Source organism: Crocodylus siamensis, chromosome 5 (genome assembly GCF_052110815.1).
Source record: "Crocodylus siamensis isolate JL-2025a chromosome 5, ASM5211081v1, whole genome shotgun sequence".
Taxonomy (NCBI): domain Eukaryota; kingdom Metazoa; phylum Chordata; order Crocodylia; family Crocodylidae; genus Crocodylus; species Crocodylus siamensis.
In genome coordinates, this window is record NC_143399.1 from 64956269 (window position 1) to 64973391 (window position 17123).

Below are 17123 nucleotides of genomic sequence, written 5' to 3' on the forward strand. Positions count from 1 at the left end.
ACCGGTATGCAACTTAACCACCCCAAAGCTAAAGATGTGTGGAGCTAAGTTTGGTGTCCAGGTATAATCAAATCCTGAAACTCTTGGCATTATATTTTAGATGGCTCACTTTTGGGAAGCCACAACCTTAGAGGAAGGTATTGTGGAGGAATGAAGGGTAAATTGCCAGACAGAATTTCCAGTTTTAGAGTTGAACTATCTGGCTTTTGTTATAAGCCACTAAAATGATGTTGCAGTATATTTTTGGGCACATCTCCAATGCCCAAGGGTGCCCTGCTCTTGAGCATTCTCCCTGCTCACCTGCTCCTTCCCACATATGCCACACTTGGAAATGATGGTGTGAAGCTATTCCTGAAGTGCCTGTGTGCCCAGTCTATCCTATCATGTTCTCCGTTGCTGGCAGGCTTGAGAGCAACTGTAAGGGCCTGCTCTGGAGTGGCTTCAAGCTGGTACGATTTGGCACATGTGACCAGGTGCAGATAGGTGATGCATGAGAACATCCCTCCTGAGAGCACTGGAAATGAAGTAGACATACCCTGACTCCTTTTCAGTCTCTCACACATATGGACACTATTTTTAATCTAATGCATCAGATGCAAGATAAATATTTTGAATATTTTTAGATCAGATGAATAATGGCTTGTCCATAAATATATTTTTGGGCTTTTAGAAAGGAGATTATTGACCTGTTTATATCTCATTGATCTAACAGGGTGAAATATAGCTCTTGCTGATCTAAGTCAGGGCCAAGGTGCTAGTCACTGTAGTATTTATGCACCTGATAAAAAACAAAGAAAACCTCCTGTCTCCTTCCTACCTTATTTCAGATGCTATTATTTAAATATTTGTTTCTTCCTCTTTATCTATCCAGAGAGAATGATAACAGTTAGGTACCTACAGTGGATTACAGCTTTGATATTCTGTTGTTCTTACATGTGCAAAACTGTTGCCATCATTGGGAGCATAAGGGGTGCATAAGGAGGTAGGATAGTGGGGTATGGATGAGCTTATCTTATCCAGCTTCAAACTGGAAGACAAAAGTTGATCAAAGGTGGAAGAAACATAATTAAACTTTTTAGGATAACATTTACTAATTGAACCTGTAGGACTTTTCCTCCATGAATTGCAGAAGGAAGCCTGTTTTATAAAGTTGGGTATATATTATCATGGGAAACGGAGTCAAGAGGAAGATACAAGGGGGCCGTGGAGAAAGGGATCTAATGGTGGGGGTCTACTACAGACCCCCCAGTCAAGGGGAGGAGCTGGACCAGGAATTTTTGGGCCAGCTTGCAGAGGCACTTAAAGCAAGGGATGTAGTTGTCATGGGTGATTTAAATTAGCCAGACATCTGCTGGGAGGAACAGTCACCCAGGTTGGACCTTTCCAGGAGGTTCCTGGCCGAGATACAGGACCTCCACTTAATTCAGGAGGTGCAGAGTTCCACCAGAGGAAATGCCCTGTTGAACCTGGTCCTGGCCACAGGTGATGACCTGGTAAGGGGCCTCCAGGTTCTTGACCACCTCAGTGGTAGCGATCATTGCTTGCTGGAATTCACCATCCAGTGCAGGATATCAAGGGCTTGAAGCAAGGTGGTAGTCCTAGACTTCAAGAGGTCCAACTTCAATGAGTTGAGATTAGTGGGAGAGGCGCTGGGGTTCTCAAGAGCAGGGGAACTCAGTGCCAAAGATGAGTGGTCATTCCTTAAGGAGATGTTACTCAGGGCCCAAGGGGTGACCATCCCAACGAGAAGCAAGGGTGGGCAAGAGTGTCTAAAAGCCCCCCGGGCTCACCAAGGACATCCAGGAATGCCTGATTGCCAAAAAGGCAGCATACAACCAGTGGAAGGGGGGTGCTATCCCTCTTCTGCTCGGGCCTGTAGGAAAGCTAAGGTGGACATACAGCTAGGACTAGCGTGCAAGATCAACGATAAGAAGAAGTCCTTTTTCAAATACATAGGGAGGATGAAGAAAGCACCAGGAAATGTGGGGCCCCTGCAAGATTCCCTGGGCAATCTGGTGGTTGTGCCAGAGGAGAAAGCAGACCTCTTTAACCAATTCTTCACCTCTGTTTTCTTGTGCAGGGACCGGGACTTTCCCACCGTGATGCAAGACGGACTCGAGGGGAACGCCTCCAGACCTCAGGTTGCGGAGGACCAGGTTAGAGAGCTTCTGGAGGGGCTGGACGTGTTCAAATCAGCAGGTCCAGATGCTTTCCACCCCAGGGTGTTGAGGGAGCTAGCAGGGGTTATTGCCAGGCCCTTGGCACGGTTTTACGAGCACTTGTGGTGCTCAGGCCAGGTGCCAGCTGATTAGAAGATAGCCAACATGGTCCCCATCTTTAAAAAAGGGAGGAGGGAGGACCCAGGCAACTGTAGGCCTGTCAGTCTTACCTCAGTCCTAGGGAAACTCTTTGAGAAGATTATCAAGGAGCACATCTGCGGTGGACCAGCTTCAGAGATGATGCTCAAGGGCAACCAGCATGGTTTCATTAGGGGCAGGTCATGTCAGACCAGCCTGATTGCCTTTTATGATCAGGTCACAAAAGCTTTGGATGCAGGTGTTGCCGTGGACATAGTCTTTCTGGACTTCAGCAAGGCCTTTGACACTGTCTCCCACCCCATCCTCATTAAAAAAACTAGGTGACTGTGGCATTGATGCCTACACAGTCAGATGGATTGCAGATTGGCTGAAGGGTTGTACTCAGAAGGTGGTGGTGAACGGGTCATATTAGACCTGGGGGGAAGTGGGCAGCGGAGTCCCCCAGGGCTCGGTCCTTGGGCCCACGCTGTTCAATTTCTTTATCAGAGATTTGGATGACGGGGTGAAAATTTGCAGATGATACCAAAATTTGCTGATGATACCAAAATTTGGGGTGAGGTGAGCATGCTAGTATGGAGGGAAAGCCTGCAGCAAGACCTGGATAGGTTACAGGGGTGGGCTAACAAAAACAGGATGCGTTTCAATACTGACAAGTGCAGGGTGCTGCACTTGGGCAGTAGTAACCAGCAGCACACTTATAAGATGGAAAACTCCTTTCTTGAGAGCATGGAGGCAGAAAGGGATCTTGGAGTCATTACTGACCCCAACAATGCGAGGTCACGGTTGGCAGGGCTAACTGGACCTTGTCGTGCATCCATAGGTGCATCTGAAGTAGGGCCAAGGAGGTGATCCTCCCCCTCTACACGACACTGGTCAGGCCACAGCTGGAGTACTGTGTCCAGTTCTGTGCGCCCCACTTCAGAAGGGATGTGGACAACATGGGGAGGATCCAGAGGAGAGCCACCTGCATGATCTGGGGACAACAGGGCAGACCTTACAGTGAGAGACTATGGGACCTGAACCTGTTCAGCCTTTACAAGAGAAGGCTGAGTGGGGGCACCTGGTGATAAACTCACTAGGGGGGACCAGAAGTGTTTGGGGGAGACCTTGTTTCCCCTAGCGCCCCCTGGCATAACAAGGAATAACGGCCATAAGTTGTTGGACAGTAGGTTTAGATTAAACATCTGTAAGAACTACTTCACAGTTAGGGTGGCTAGGAGCTGGAACCAACTTCCAAGGGAAGAAGAGGCTTGATGCCTACCTGGCTGGAGTCATTTGAGCCTAGTTTTTCTCCTGCCCAGACAGAAGGTCGGACTTGAAGATCTACAAGGTCCCTTCTGACCCGACTTCTATGATTCTATGATGATTCAATAATTAGCAACTTGCCTGATTTCACAAAGCAAGTCTGAACTGTAGTTTAGAAAAGGAGTTAGTTTGCTGGGACCACTTGCTCTATGCCCTGGTCTATGCTGCTTGTACAGCATGAACAGAATGGTAGTGACAAAAAATCTAATGTAATAATATAGATAATCATACAGCCCAAAGTAATAGATCTAAATCAACAAAAGGCACTCTTATTTCAGAATAAGAGAATCCATGCAGAGAGTTAAAGCAGTATGACTACTATGTTGTCATGATTGTGTTATTGTAGGCATCTGTCTGTCTTGTGAGACAACACAATTACACTGAGTAAGATATCAGTTTATTGAACGTAATCCTCACCTGAAAGATAAAGCAAAGCTGGAGTGACTTCTCCAGGGTGCAAAAGCCTGGGCAGTATATATGAAGCCTGGGCAGTGTATTTGGAGACAATGAGCTGCCTACACACCATTGCCCCCCTCTCAGACTTGTTGGTTTATTCCAAAAGAATGGCAGGTACCAGTACATTTGGAACCAACGTGGCTGCTGGAGCAAAGGGGATCATCCATTTATCCATCTATTGGGACACCACTTCTAGACTGGCTGCTGACCAGTGTTAATGAGCCCAGTCTATCCTATCATGGAGTAGACTTCAGTTCCACAACTTTTTGGTGGTATTTCCTCTGCCAGGGGTAAGACTAATACCATCTCTAAGGTGCTCTTCTGCCAAAGCCATTGGCACTTACAGGTGGCTATGTTATTTAACCGCCGCTTAGCACTCTGCAATAACATTTGCAGGTAGTTCTGTCCACTGTAAATTATGGGAGCAGGTAAACCAGCCTGACCTGCATTAGCACCAGTATAGTGTTCTTAATTCCCTGAAAAGCTAGGGACAGAGAGTCAAAAAGCCTGAGCCTGAATTGACTCAATCTTTGCAGGTTGGTCTAACCTGGCTAGGCTAAACCTGTTTATAAGTGTACATACATCCCCTGTGGACCAAAGAAATAAAGGCACATACAGTGGCTCAGGCTAGACAGGGGGTGGGGTGGGGAGAAGGTGATAAAGCAGCCCTCTGTTCTCTTCTTCAGTGCTGGGCTGAGGAGGGGTGGTGCCCAGGCCCCAGCAGGACACTCTGATTAGGGAGGGTTCCCTCCCCAGCTCTGCTCCTGACCAGCGAGGGAGCTAGCAGGTAGATGACAACAGAACAATGAGTTACACAGCAGGGAGATGCACAGGGAGTTGATAGCATTTAGGCACCCCATCAGAAAACAAAACCATCTCTCATTAGTTCAAACTCTTCTTAAGCAACTTTTTCCAAGGAAGGAAAGGAGGAACATTACCAGCTACCTATTGATTAGCTCCAAAAAGTCCTAAGTGGACACTGAGCTGTTTGCCTTTGTCCTGTCTGCTACATCATGGACCATAAGCAGTATGTCTTATGCTATCTAGTGCTGAGAGGTGTCTGTGTAAGGCAGAGGGGAGGTGGGAATCTCTGCTTGAGCAGGGAGTGGGGAAGGTGAGGGCATGGGGAAACCAGGCAGACACTGTTGTGCCTGCAGTCTCTGCCAGAGCTCCAGCCATGGAGCAGAGGGAGGGGCAAGTCCAGCTCTCTGGAGCAGAGAGCCCCACCCAGGGTTGCAAAGCATCTGGGATGCTGGGGCGGGGGATGGGACTCTGGTTTAAGTTAAACCAGGAAGGGGTCTGGGACAGACATTGCATAAACCAGTTTGATCCAAATCAATTAAGTCTGATAGTACATTCAACCAGGTTTATCTCCAACTGTTTTCAGCCATTTTCAAACTGGTTTATGTGCACTGAACACCTGTTCTGTTACAGGTTTAAACCAGTTTCTGATCACTTAAACCGGTTTGTGTGTAATGTCTGTCCTTAGCCATAGTGAGTTTTTGGTATATATTTAACTGTCTGTGTGTGTCCTTGCTGATGTCCTTATTGTTTCTGAGACAGTGTTATTGTAATGCTAGTAAATTTCTCCATGTGGATTGGCTCTTGGAGACATATATTAGCACAGGCTTCCTCTTTGACTAGTTAGATGCATTTCAAAATATTGTATCACTCTGCATATAGTAAGAGGGAAGAGGATTACAGCTACAAATAGAAAAGTTTTGCAGAATGTAACCATTTTGCCAAGTCAAAAAAAATATTGAGAGGTTTACAGAACCTTGAATTCCAGGAAGTTTGCCAAAGGGAAAAAAAAAAAAAAATTCCTAATTGGAGTCACGGCCTACCATGCGGATCTGACAGCAGTTTTCCCATGATATTTAGATGTGCATTTTTGATGCGATAAAGTGTGTTATTGTGCACAGGCTATATTTTGACTTTATGAATCCATCATAAAAAATGCACAGTACATTTTAAAAATAAAAATTAATCACTGTGAATGCACACTTGCTGCTTTTAAAGCACCAGTCATTTTTGTTCAGTATTTTTAAAACAACAGTAGTCTGGGGTGGAGTAACATATTCTGGTTTACAAATTTCCATTTAGGAACAGAACTGTTTAAGGGCTTGGATACTCAGCTGGAATAAAAGAATATATCTCCTTTCACTTCAATGTAGCTATGCTGTTTTATACCATCTAAGGATGATGCCATCTAAACCCTAAGTCAAAAGAGCCTTAAAACCAGTTTGCTTCCCCCAACAAGTGAATAGTAAAGTGACTAAAGTGACAAGTAAAATAATGGAACCGGAAACATTTCCACTTCCATGGAAATGCAGTAATAACTTTTCTGTATTATTGTCCAGCAAATCTAAGTGTGGTAAGGGCATATGAAGTTCCTCTTTTAGAGTAGGTATTGGTGCTCTGGTTGGAATCCATTCGGGAAGGAATGGGTATGATCAGATCCCACTATATAAAGTAATGTGTGCTAGAAGCCTGTATGTCAGACAGACCCCTGGATCACTCCAGAGAACTAGGTGATCAGGGATTAGGCCTAAGTGCTTGCAAGCTGCTCTGTGTGATACTGACCAGAGTGCCTGTACAGGGTGCCCTTAGATGCAGATTGAAGCACTGGGACCTAAAAACTTAATCCTGTTGTAATTCATTACCCAACCTAGTTTAGTACTGGTTCAAGAGTGAATGCTCATCAAAGAGACCTCCAGAAACTTTCTTCTGGGCAACTAGAATCTATCTGAAATAGCTGAGGAAGCACATTTCCTTTGTGCTCTGCATGATGTGCAGCCTTTTGGTATCCCTGCTCAGCTGCTCCCTGCAGAACATTGGCAGAAATACAGTCTCTCATTTTCCTCTATATTTATGGTACAATGATCACTTGGGGCCTGATCTGACTGATTGAAGTCACTAGAAACTCTCCTCAGCTGGCATGGGATCAGGCCCACAGTCCTTGCACATAGGCAGTGCAAGGCTTGGGATTTTGTTTGTGCCCTGCATAGCAGGATGCTTGCACTTTCTCCTCAATTCCTGCATGCTGTCAGTATTGGGCCAGACACAATCTGGCCTTTCATATTTAAAAGTTAGTCGTTTCATTTAAATATTGGAATGCCTTTTCTGATTGTTCAAGCATTCTTAAAACAGACTTGGAAACCAATTTACAGTCTTTTCCCCAGAGCTCTCACACTGCTAGTGGTACAAGGGGCTTTGTGTCAGAGAGAGGCACCTACCTCCAGCACTGGGCTCAGAAATACCGATGGTAATAAAACACTTTTAAAAATGCATTTCACAGTTTATCTTTAGTGCGAATTGCTTCTTACACTGTGAACTTCCCCATTGCAAGCTGAGCAGAATGGGGGCAGTTTTCCTTTAAGGCTTTTTGCTATTGGACAAACGAGGGTCTCACAACAGAGATGGACAAGCTTGTTATCTGAACTCCAGAGAATGTGAAAATAGAGTTCTAATAAGAATGCCTGTCCTGTGACAGCTTTCTGAACAGAACAACAAACTGGCCTTACTCCTGATGAGCGTTCACAACCCTCTCTCTATTCGAATGTGGTATGCACTGCACTTCTTCTTTAAATACACCTGGTGAAAGGGCTTTTTTGTTTACAGGCCCCTACGAACTGCTCCAAACTAAGTGATCACACTGCAGATGGGTTTACTGGTGTATAGTATTTCATGGAACATTTTTAAAGAAAGATCATGTACAGGCATGTTTTGGCATCAGGCCTGCTACATTTCCATCAAGAAAACATTTGGGTTTTTTTAGTGTTTCTGATAATTTTCAAAAATAGATGCAGAATAGAGTTTTTTGGATGTTTACTTATTCATCTAAGCTTATCCTTTACTGTTCAAAACCAGACATTGTCTAGATGAACAGGAAACGATTTTCTTTGTTAAAAATATTTGTAATAGTTCAACATTGTATTTACAGAATCGAGGAATCCAACGTAACAAAATACAGGACTAAGATAGAAAGTTAACCTTAAATCGGTATTTATGCACTTCCTTAAAATTGAATTTATATATCATTAGGGATTTTTGTCCTTAAGTCCTTCCATTAAACTACAGTACTGTTCAAACATTCATACTTATGGCTCTGCAAGTTCTACAAAACAGGTTAGATCTAAAAAATATATTTTTGTTATATTAATAGAGTAGCACAAAGCCTAGCACTCAGTGAGAGGTTTTCTTTTGACTGGAGTAGGTATGGAGAAGGACCCAGTGTTAGATTAGCATTGGTCAGTCAGTCAGTCTTTGCTCAACAAACCTGTTCGAAGACAGAGTGTTTTCCCATACACCCTCTCAGGTCAACTACTGTGAAGACCAGTAACTCAAGTGCCAATGCTAGCTGGATTGGCAAGCGGACCATGGAGTTGTTAACATTGTGAAGTACTATAGATGACCAAGCAGTACAGGATGAGAAACTGAGGCACTGAGAAGATAAGGCCATCCTTTTCAGACTTCGATTATCAATTAGAAATTACTACATGTACAGGAAAGCCAAGGGGGTGAAATTTCTGGTCCTATGGACCAGAAATTATTCACTAAGAATATCTGAAAAGTCATTTAGAAAAGTGAATGAATGGGAGAGAATCATGAGATTGAGCTCATAGATACATAGTTAGAGGTGAGTGAAAAATTCAGTGAACATCTTATGAGTTTAATGTTGTGTTCTTTCTGCAGGATAGTTTGAAAAATGTATGCATAAAAAAGTAACTTTGTTAAATCAAAGTGTTCATCCTACTTAGCTCTGGTTATAAAAAAACTGAGCAGGGGAGATAATAATGAAAATAGGGTTTCAGTTTTAATTTTATCAGCTATCGTAGCATCTGTTATTATTTAGTATCTGTTTAATTTACAACTAATTTTATGTGTATGCCTGAAAAGAGCACCAAAAATATCAGCACTTCAGAAAATCCAGCCACTGGTAATAAAGGATATGTCTACACAGAAAGTGCAGAAGTTACTGTAGGCTGTGAGAATGTACCACTATTAGCCTAAGCTAGCTTTATTGGAAATTGGGACATGATGACACGGGCTTTTGAATATGACAGCAACTGGGGACCCTGACTGCATCTTCCGATTGCTAGCCAATAACAATGAAGATGCTCCAATATACTGACATTGGAGTGTTTCCGTTATTATTGTTATATGTGCTAGGTAGATTTAGCTAGCATGTGTTGCAAATGCAGATTCATTTTGTTACATGTAAATACCCTACCTGAACCCTAAGATTTGTTCATGTTTCAATACCATGAAAACACCTTAACAATAGCAATTGAAGAATTCCTGCAGTCTTTAGTTTCTTTTTTCCTTATGTGACTAACAAAAGGGTATTCTTAATGCTACTCTTCTTCCATAAACCGTGGGGGAAATGTTGCTAATTTCCTAAATAGAGTAGTTTTTTAAAAAGGTACCACATAACCCAAGGCACATGGACAAATGCATAGGAAAACTTAAGGGGCCAATGAAGTCCTGGTAACTCAGCAACTTGGAGTATGTTAAAAAAAACAACCCAAAACCTAATACCAGGTGGTACACATGTAAGTAAACTAACTGATGTTGTTGCTCACCATTTTCACCTCTTCACAATGGTGCACTGTATCTTTTCCTGCCTTCAGTTCAGTTCAGTAGTAATAACAGGCGTCTGTGCTTTGGATTAATTACCAAGGAGCTGGTTGTTCCTCCTATGTGTCTAGCGTTTCAATTTTAAGTAGAACTAAGTGACTAGTTGCAAAAGGGAATGTGTAATGGGCTATGGATTCTTTCACCCCCAGGGATGGATCTGGGGCAGTGCAGTGGTGCAGTTACACTCCCCTTTGTTTGGTTCCTGGCTCACCCAAAGTTGAAAACCAACTGGCAGCAGCATTTTGATTCAGACAGCAGTGAGGGAGTCATTTGACATCATGGGTCATTATAATATACATGATTTCTCCTAAACCTTTCATTTCACAAGTATTAAAGACCCTCTCTCCTTTTTTAATAATCTTGATTTTCCACTAATCAAGTTACCCCTTTCTTCTGTAATTCTGCTGTCTGTAAGCTGCTCCCTGCAATACTTCTGATAATGCTCCTTCACAGCCCTGCCTGCAGACTATTTTTAATTCTAGGTAAAAACGTAAACTTGGGTGTGGAAATATTAACTCAGGTGTGGAAAGAACGTTCAGTGGTGTATTGGATGCACTGTGGAGATGCTCAAGAAGCTAGATTTTTTTTACACTTAATTCTAATAAAGCAATGTCTTTTGGTTACTTTTGCCTAGTTTCTTGTGTTTTTAATACACTATACATGATGTAGCAAATTAATGCACATTCTAATAAAGATAGTCTTGTTCTTGCTTCAATCTTTAGGCCTGGTCCCCTAGCATATTAGGGCCCTATCCCTTATTAATTTTAGGTGGCTCCTGGAGATCTTAATCCTTGGATCGTCCACATATTAACACCTGAAACTAGTTTTAAGCACTCTTTAGGCAGCTTAAAGTGATGCCACACTAGCCTAGGTTTATCTCTGAACTATGTTACCCAGCTTGAGTTACACTAATGTGTAGTCACTCAAGACTACATGTAAGAATATACACCCTGCCTGTTCCCTCTCCCCTGATGGCCTGGAGGCAGCCACAAGTAAGTGGAGAAAGGGGTATAGGGAGGCAGTGAGCAGGGATCTAGGGTGCTGGGGAGAGTAGGGTCTGGGCAGGCAGCTTAACTCTTCCCTGTCTGCTCCTCCAAGACAGAGAGTGTGGGCAAGCACAAGTAAGCAGGGTGGGGCAGGGGACGAGGGGAGCCCCAGGGGAGAGGGAACTGGGGGGAGCCCCAGGGGGCAGTAGGGAAGCCCAGAATGGGAGGGGGGGTGCGTTATTCACCTTATTACCTTTTACCTTTTTCCATCAGTCCTCCAGGCCCAAACTCAAGCTAGCAAGAGCACTGACTGACATTTGAGCAGCTCACAGTGTAATGTGTAACAAGGCCCTTAGTAAAGCTTATAGTTTCTTTCCAACTGGAGAAAAATATGTGTTATGTTATATGTGATGATCCCACACCATCTGTCCTTTTCAAGGTCTTAGATCTGTCTATGTTCCTGGCTCACTCCATGATTCTGTAGCCTAGTCCCAGCCACTTGGTTGAAAGTCCTGGGCCAGAGTCCAGCGAGGACGGGGAGTATCATGCTGCACCAGACAAGTGGCTGGGCAGGCACCACTCCTCCTGTGGAGGCGCAATGCTGTATCACGGGTGGGTGGGGTAGCGCTTGCTTCAGTCTGCCTGTCTTGCTCCCTGGGAGACCTAGGTACCTCCCAAGGATGCTCTATTCTAGATCACCTCAGCAGGGAGGCATCTGCAGCTAGCCAATAGGAAGTACTGAGGGACTGGACTCAGAGGTGTAAGGAAGGTGGGAAGAATACTTAGCTGACAGCAGCAGCTGACAGGAGGGAAGAATACTTAGCTGACAGCAGCACTGAATTTAGCATGAAACACAATTCTTTAATTATTATTATTACTATTAATAATCTAATTATTAAGCAAAGGGCGTGTGGCAGGGATGATATTTCCCAGGTGTTCTCCAACAGCCTAGTGGCAAGAGCACTTGCTCTGAATTTTAGAGACTTAGAATCTAGGACCTCCTAACCCTGTTGGGGGTACAAGCCCATTTCTGGTGAAGCTGGTTTACTGGTCAGCCATGGTTCAGAGTAGTGAAAGCAAGCAAGTAAAATGGGGTGCAGCCTAGTGGCTATGTCACTACCTAGGGGATGGTCCTGGGTTTTGACCTGTGCTTCTAGAGTGGATTTCTATTCTTCAGCTGTTGACTAGATAATGTAAAATGCATAAAGACTCCTACCAGTAGAGGCTAGAACACCCCTTCAGGTGACTGCCCCCTTCACAGGGCCAATGGGTCACATTCCCTCTTTTGAATTCCCTGGACATAGGTGCCTATCATCTGCCTAAGTCCTGTTTAGGTGCTTATAAGGGTGAAGTTTCATGTTGCATGTAGACTGTACTAAATCTGTGGAATGTTAAAGGGTGTTAAAGTTAGAATGTGCTGTGAGCAGTGGGACATTGAGAGTTAATAATATTGCCTGGTTAGTTCTGACTTGCCACCAGAGGGATGATGAGCAGGAGTGTAGCTATGACACCTGGGCTCTATTCCTGCTCTGAGTGGAGGTGGGGCTCCGAGCCATGCATTCTGGGTTGCTGGAGGACTGCAAATTGCTTATTTTACCTCTGTGGAATAGACTGAAGGTACCCTAACAAAAGCTAGGCAGCACAGTCCAGAGTTGATCCTTACCTGTAGTGGCATAACTTTGAGATGCTCAGAGGTCACATAGCATGGGTTAACAAGCTTTAATGTAAGGATGGATGCCAGTGCTTTAAGTGCCTGTAGTATGGTCTAAGAGTCGCATGTAACTATCTATAGGGTTAGAAGGATAACTAAGTAACCTATCTGCTTGTTCTTATACGATGTCGTGAGAATACTGGCAGTGTAAAGGGTATCAGTTAACATAAAAGTTACTTGATGTTATTTGTACCACTGATGGAGACTTTAAAAAGTTTCTAGCAATAAGGAGAGGCAAGAAACCTTCAGCTAACAGATGGGCAGACAGGATTCACACACCTACTGCACATATGTAAAAGGATTAAGATCCCATATTTAAGACAGCACATTTTTATTGTGGGTGAATACATCCTGCATGTTGTTTGGCACATTTAAAGGAATGTGCATTCTGTTTGCATCAGTGGGTGACATCCTGCCAGAGATGTGTGAGTGAAAAGGAGGAGCAGAGTAGGTGCTAGCTATGTCTTCTGGGAAAAGCTATCCTGCCAGCATAGGTGAGGATAGCTCTGACTGGGTCAAGGGGGGAATGAACAGCCCAGCAAGGAGTAGTAAATACCTCCTGGCAAGCACATGCTGCAGTTTGCAGTACACTAAAAGCTGGTGGTCTAATGTGTGCCCTATCTCACACACCAGCCTCCTGGGAATAGAGAGCATTGACAAGTGTAGAAGGTGGGTCTGCTTTCTAGTGGTCCCCTTAATGTTAGGCAGCACTACTGCTTTGCTGCTCACGAAGAAGATAAGACTGACTTTTTTCCTCCTATCGTATCCATGTGGCTCAGAGCACAATATAACCTACATGCTGGTACCAAAGAACTGATTGAAGCAAGGTATATATCATTTACTGGACATGCCTATTGTCCCTACTTACGTGTTTATACAAATGCTTCAGTACCAGGGTTGGAGTTAGTTTATCTCTGGAACAAAATCCAGAATGCATTGTTTTCCCGGATATGGACAACATTGCTCTGGTGCCATATTTGCCGCACTGCTCTGCTTTGTATGCCCAGTAGAGTAGCTAGGGGTGGCAAAAGGGGTACCTGCTCCAGGTGCCAAGATAGGAGAGGCACTGGAATTGCCTCCCTTCCCTATGGAGTCTGCACCCTGGCACCCAGAACAGCTCGACAGCTTACCTATGTTGGGAACTCTAAAACAGTTCCTGGCTGCTGTTGCTGCTGCTGCTGATTTAGGAGCAAGAATCAGGATGGGCAGAGCACATGGTGGCAGCAGCAGCAACTCAGCTGAGAGCTGCTTAGGAGTTTTTGGCATGGATAAGACTGTGACATCGTATCCTTCTCCCACTCTCAGAAAAATGCACCCCCCCTTCCCAAACCACATACTCCCTCTCAGAACTGTGCCCTGCACCCCCAACTCTCCAGGGCACCAACTCTGCTTGTTACACCTCTGCACATGCCAGCTTTCCATATTTTCCTGCAGCAGCCTCTCCCTGATATTCTGATTCTTGTTGAAGGTGTTGAAATCCTCTTCATTAATTTTTGCCGCTATTATTTTAGGGCAATGAGGGAGGTTTTTTTAACCTTATAGGAGGTCATGAGCCAATATAGGAAAGGGGCAAGGGCAAGTATACTTTAGGTATGGTTCATGTTCATACCATAGTGTGCAGCACAACTTATTCCAAATTGGGTTTTTTTCTTTGAGAAAAAGGAGAGTTACACCCTATAAATTCAGCTCCTGATTTATATATGTCAAAATATGTCAAATCAGTGTGTGTGTGTGTGTGTGTGTGTATAATTTCTCCTCTTTCTTTCCTTAAATTTACACCACTTTAAATTTCTTATGCAGTTTGATGAATTCGTGGTGCCATCTAGTGTTTAGAGACAAAATTATTGCTCATTTCTTATCTGGAATAAAATTACTTACTATGGTATTAGAGTGAGAGGAGAAAGAGGCTGGTTATGTGAGTAAAGAATAGCTCACAACCTCCTGAACACTAAAGACCTAATTTTCAAAAAAGCCCAGCACACAAAAGTTCCTTTTGAGCATCTTTTTTTATGCGGCCACTTCTTAGTTAGCTGAATCAGCATTGAATTCTCTTGAAATCTGGATCCAAGTGTGCAGTAGAAATCAATGGCAGTCACTGTTCTGTTCATGTTCATATACATTTTTATTGTGGTAGATCTACTGATGATAAATATTTTCAACCCCCCCTCATTTTGTAGGAAATTTTGAAAATGTCAAAAGTTTTTTTTAAATTTACATTTTTAAAACAAACCAACATTTTCCAGTTTAATTTTTTTCTCTGAATTTTTCTTCAAAACTTCCTGATTTATAAATGTAACAATAATCTCCTGTGTGACTAAATTGCTGTTTAAGGGAAAGCCATAAATAAACTACTACTGACTGACTAAACTCTGATGTCAAAATCCATGTGGAAAATGATCAATGGGGAAAAAAAATTTCCAATGGGAATTTTTTTTAAAGGATTTAAAAGAAAATAAAATGATTTAATGAATTTCAGGTTTTAAAAAAAAGTTTCAATTAATTAAAAATATTCTAACTGGAAAATGCCAGCTAGGTCTAGAAGTTAAATTTATGTGAGACTTCTGCTTCCTGTAGATTTGGCTATTCTTTTTCTTCATTCTCCAGGATTTTCTCATCCAGGTGACCATTCCCATATTTCAAACATATACAAAATGTCCTTGCTCCTGATGAGCCTGTTCTTCTCTGGCTCTCGCAGATAGGTAGCATTACAAGTCTGATATCCACACTGGAAGGCAGACTAACATAGCTGGTCAGGCTTTTCTTTGAAATGGTAGTCCCTCTGAGGAACAAACCAGGCATACTAATAAATATTGGGCATTGAAAAATGTGGAGGAGGCAACAGAAAAGAGAAGAGGAAAAGAATAAGGCAGCAGTTTCAATAAAATCCAAACCTCTCCACTGAATATGCAAACTATTTGAGAATTCTGGTTGGAATAAATTTGCTGTCCTCCCCAGATAACTGTTGTTTAAAAGTACAAGTAGGATGTACTCTAAGGGCTAAATATTATTTCATGTTAGGCCACTGAATGGCATGAATGTAGCCACCTACCTGAGCTTTTTAACATTTATGGACAGTTTGAAATTCGGCCTTGCTTGTACAAGCCTGCTGAGCATAATCGGTGGGCCTGCACTCTGGCCAGGCAGCTGCATTTTGAAAGTAGAATTGCTGAAGTATGTACATAGGGCTGAATAAGGCCTGAAATTTAAGTAGCAGAAAAAAACTCACAGGGCATGTCCAGACGAGAAAGCATGTGCCGCTTACCCTGTCTCAAACCCCTTTGAGGCGAGGCAAGAGGCACATGCGGGAACGAGAAAATCAGACCCCTGGATATCCAGGGGTCTAAAAAAACTGCTCTGCAGAAGAGCGGAGCAAGGCACGGTCCCAAACCATGTCTGGAAGTCAGTCCTAGAAAAGAGATGCTGTGGTGTCAGCCAGAGCATCTCTTTTGTTCTCCTGCTGACTCTGGCCCCTGGTGCTGTCCAAGGTAAGTGTGTATGTGTGTGTGTGTGTGTTGGGGGGAGAGGGTTCATGGGTGTGGGTGTTTAAGGGGTGGCGGGGGGATGTTGTGGGTTTGGGGAGTGGTAGGGGGGATGTTCCTGGGGCTGCGGGGGGTATGGACCCGGCCCATCCCTGTGTGGTTTGCTAGTCTGGCTTTGCACTGGAGTGGGTCACAGGGCTCTGGGAGGTGTGCACAGGACCCGTGCCTCACGCCACCATGTGCCCCGCTCCAGTGCAGAGCCAAACTAGTGAGCCACATGGGGCTGGCCCAGGTCCCACTTCATGCCACCCCCCTGCAGGCACAGCAGGGGAGAGGCAGGACCCAGCATGGTGTGCAGGGACGGTGTGCTGGGCCCAGGTGGGTCATGCCACCCTTGGGGCTGCTCTGCTGTCTGGCCAAGCTGGGCCTATGGTGTGCAGGGACCGCATGCCACACCCAGATGTGTCTTGCTGGCCCTGGGGTTGCTCCAGCCACCCAGCCAGTCCGGGCAGGTGGCAGGAGCTGCCCCAGGGCCAGCAGAACTTGGCAGGCATGGCACGTGGTCCCTGCACACCACACCAGGTCTTGCTACCATGGGCCCAGCCCGGCCAGGCAACAGAGGGGCTCCAAGGGCAGAGGGACCCACCTGGGCCCAGCATGTAGTCCCCACACACTGTGCTGGGTCCTGCCACTATGGGCCCAGCCTGACCAGGTGGCAGAGGGGCCCTGAGGGCAGCAGGACTCGGCTGGGCCTGGTGCGCAGTCCCCATGAGCCATGCCAGGTCCTGCCACCATGGCTCAGAGCACCTCACTCCTGCTGCTTCTGCTAAAGTTAAGTTATGGACCCTGGGGGGGGGGGGCAGGGCCCTCCAGGGTGCCTGAGACCCTGGGCGGGGGGACTGGGGCCCTATGGGAGATTGGGCTGTGGCCCTTCAGAGGGGAGCTGGGGCCCTGTGGCAGGGGGCATTCCATGTGCTTTGTGAGGGGTCTGCTCCCTGTGGGGGGCCAGGGGACCCCTTGGAGTCACCAGAAACAATGGCCACAAGCTGAGGGAGGATAGGTTTAGGTTAGATATTAGGAAGAACTACTTCACTGTAAGCGTGGCCAGAGCCTGGAATAGGCTTCCCAGAGAGGTGGTGCTCTCACCTTCCCTGGAAATCTTCAAGAGGAGACTGGATAGCACCTGGCTGGGGTCTTATGACCCCTCCCACCCCCAATGCTCATTCCT

General features: G+C 44.9%; 1 long non-coding RNA gene across 1 annotated transcript in view; it reads left to right on the forward strand.

The window, feature by feature from the left end:
* Positions 1-17123, forward strand: part of LOC149864179 (uncharacterized) — a 102517-nt gene that overhangs the window by 60407 nt on the left and 24987 nt on the right. The window contains exon 3 of the long non-coding RNA XR_016442595.1: positions 2081-2156. This is a non-coding gene — a long non-coding RNA (uncharacterized LOC149864179). The remainder of the gene's footprint in view (positions 1-2080; positions 2157-17123) is intronic.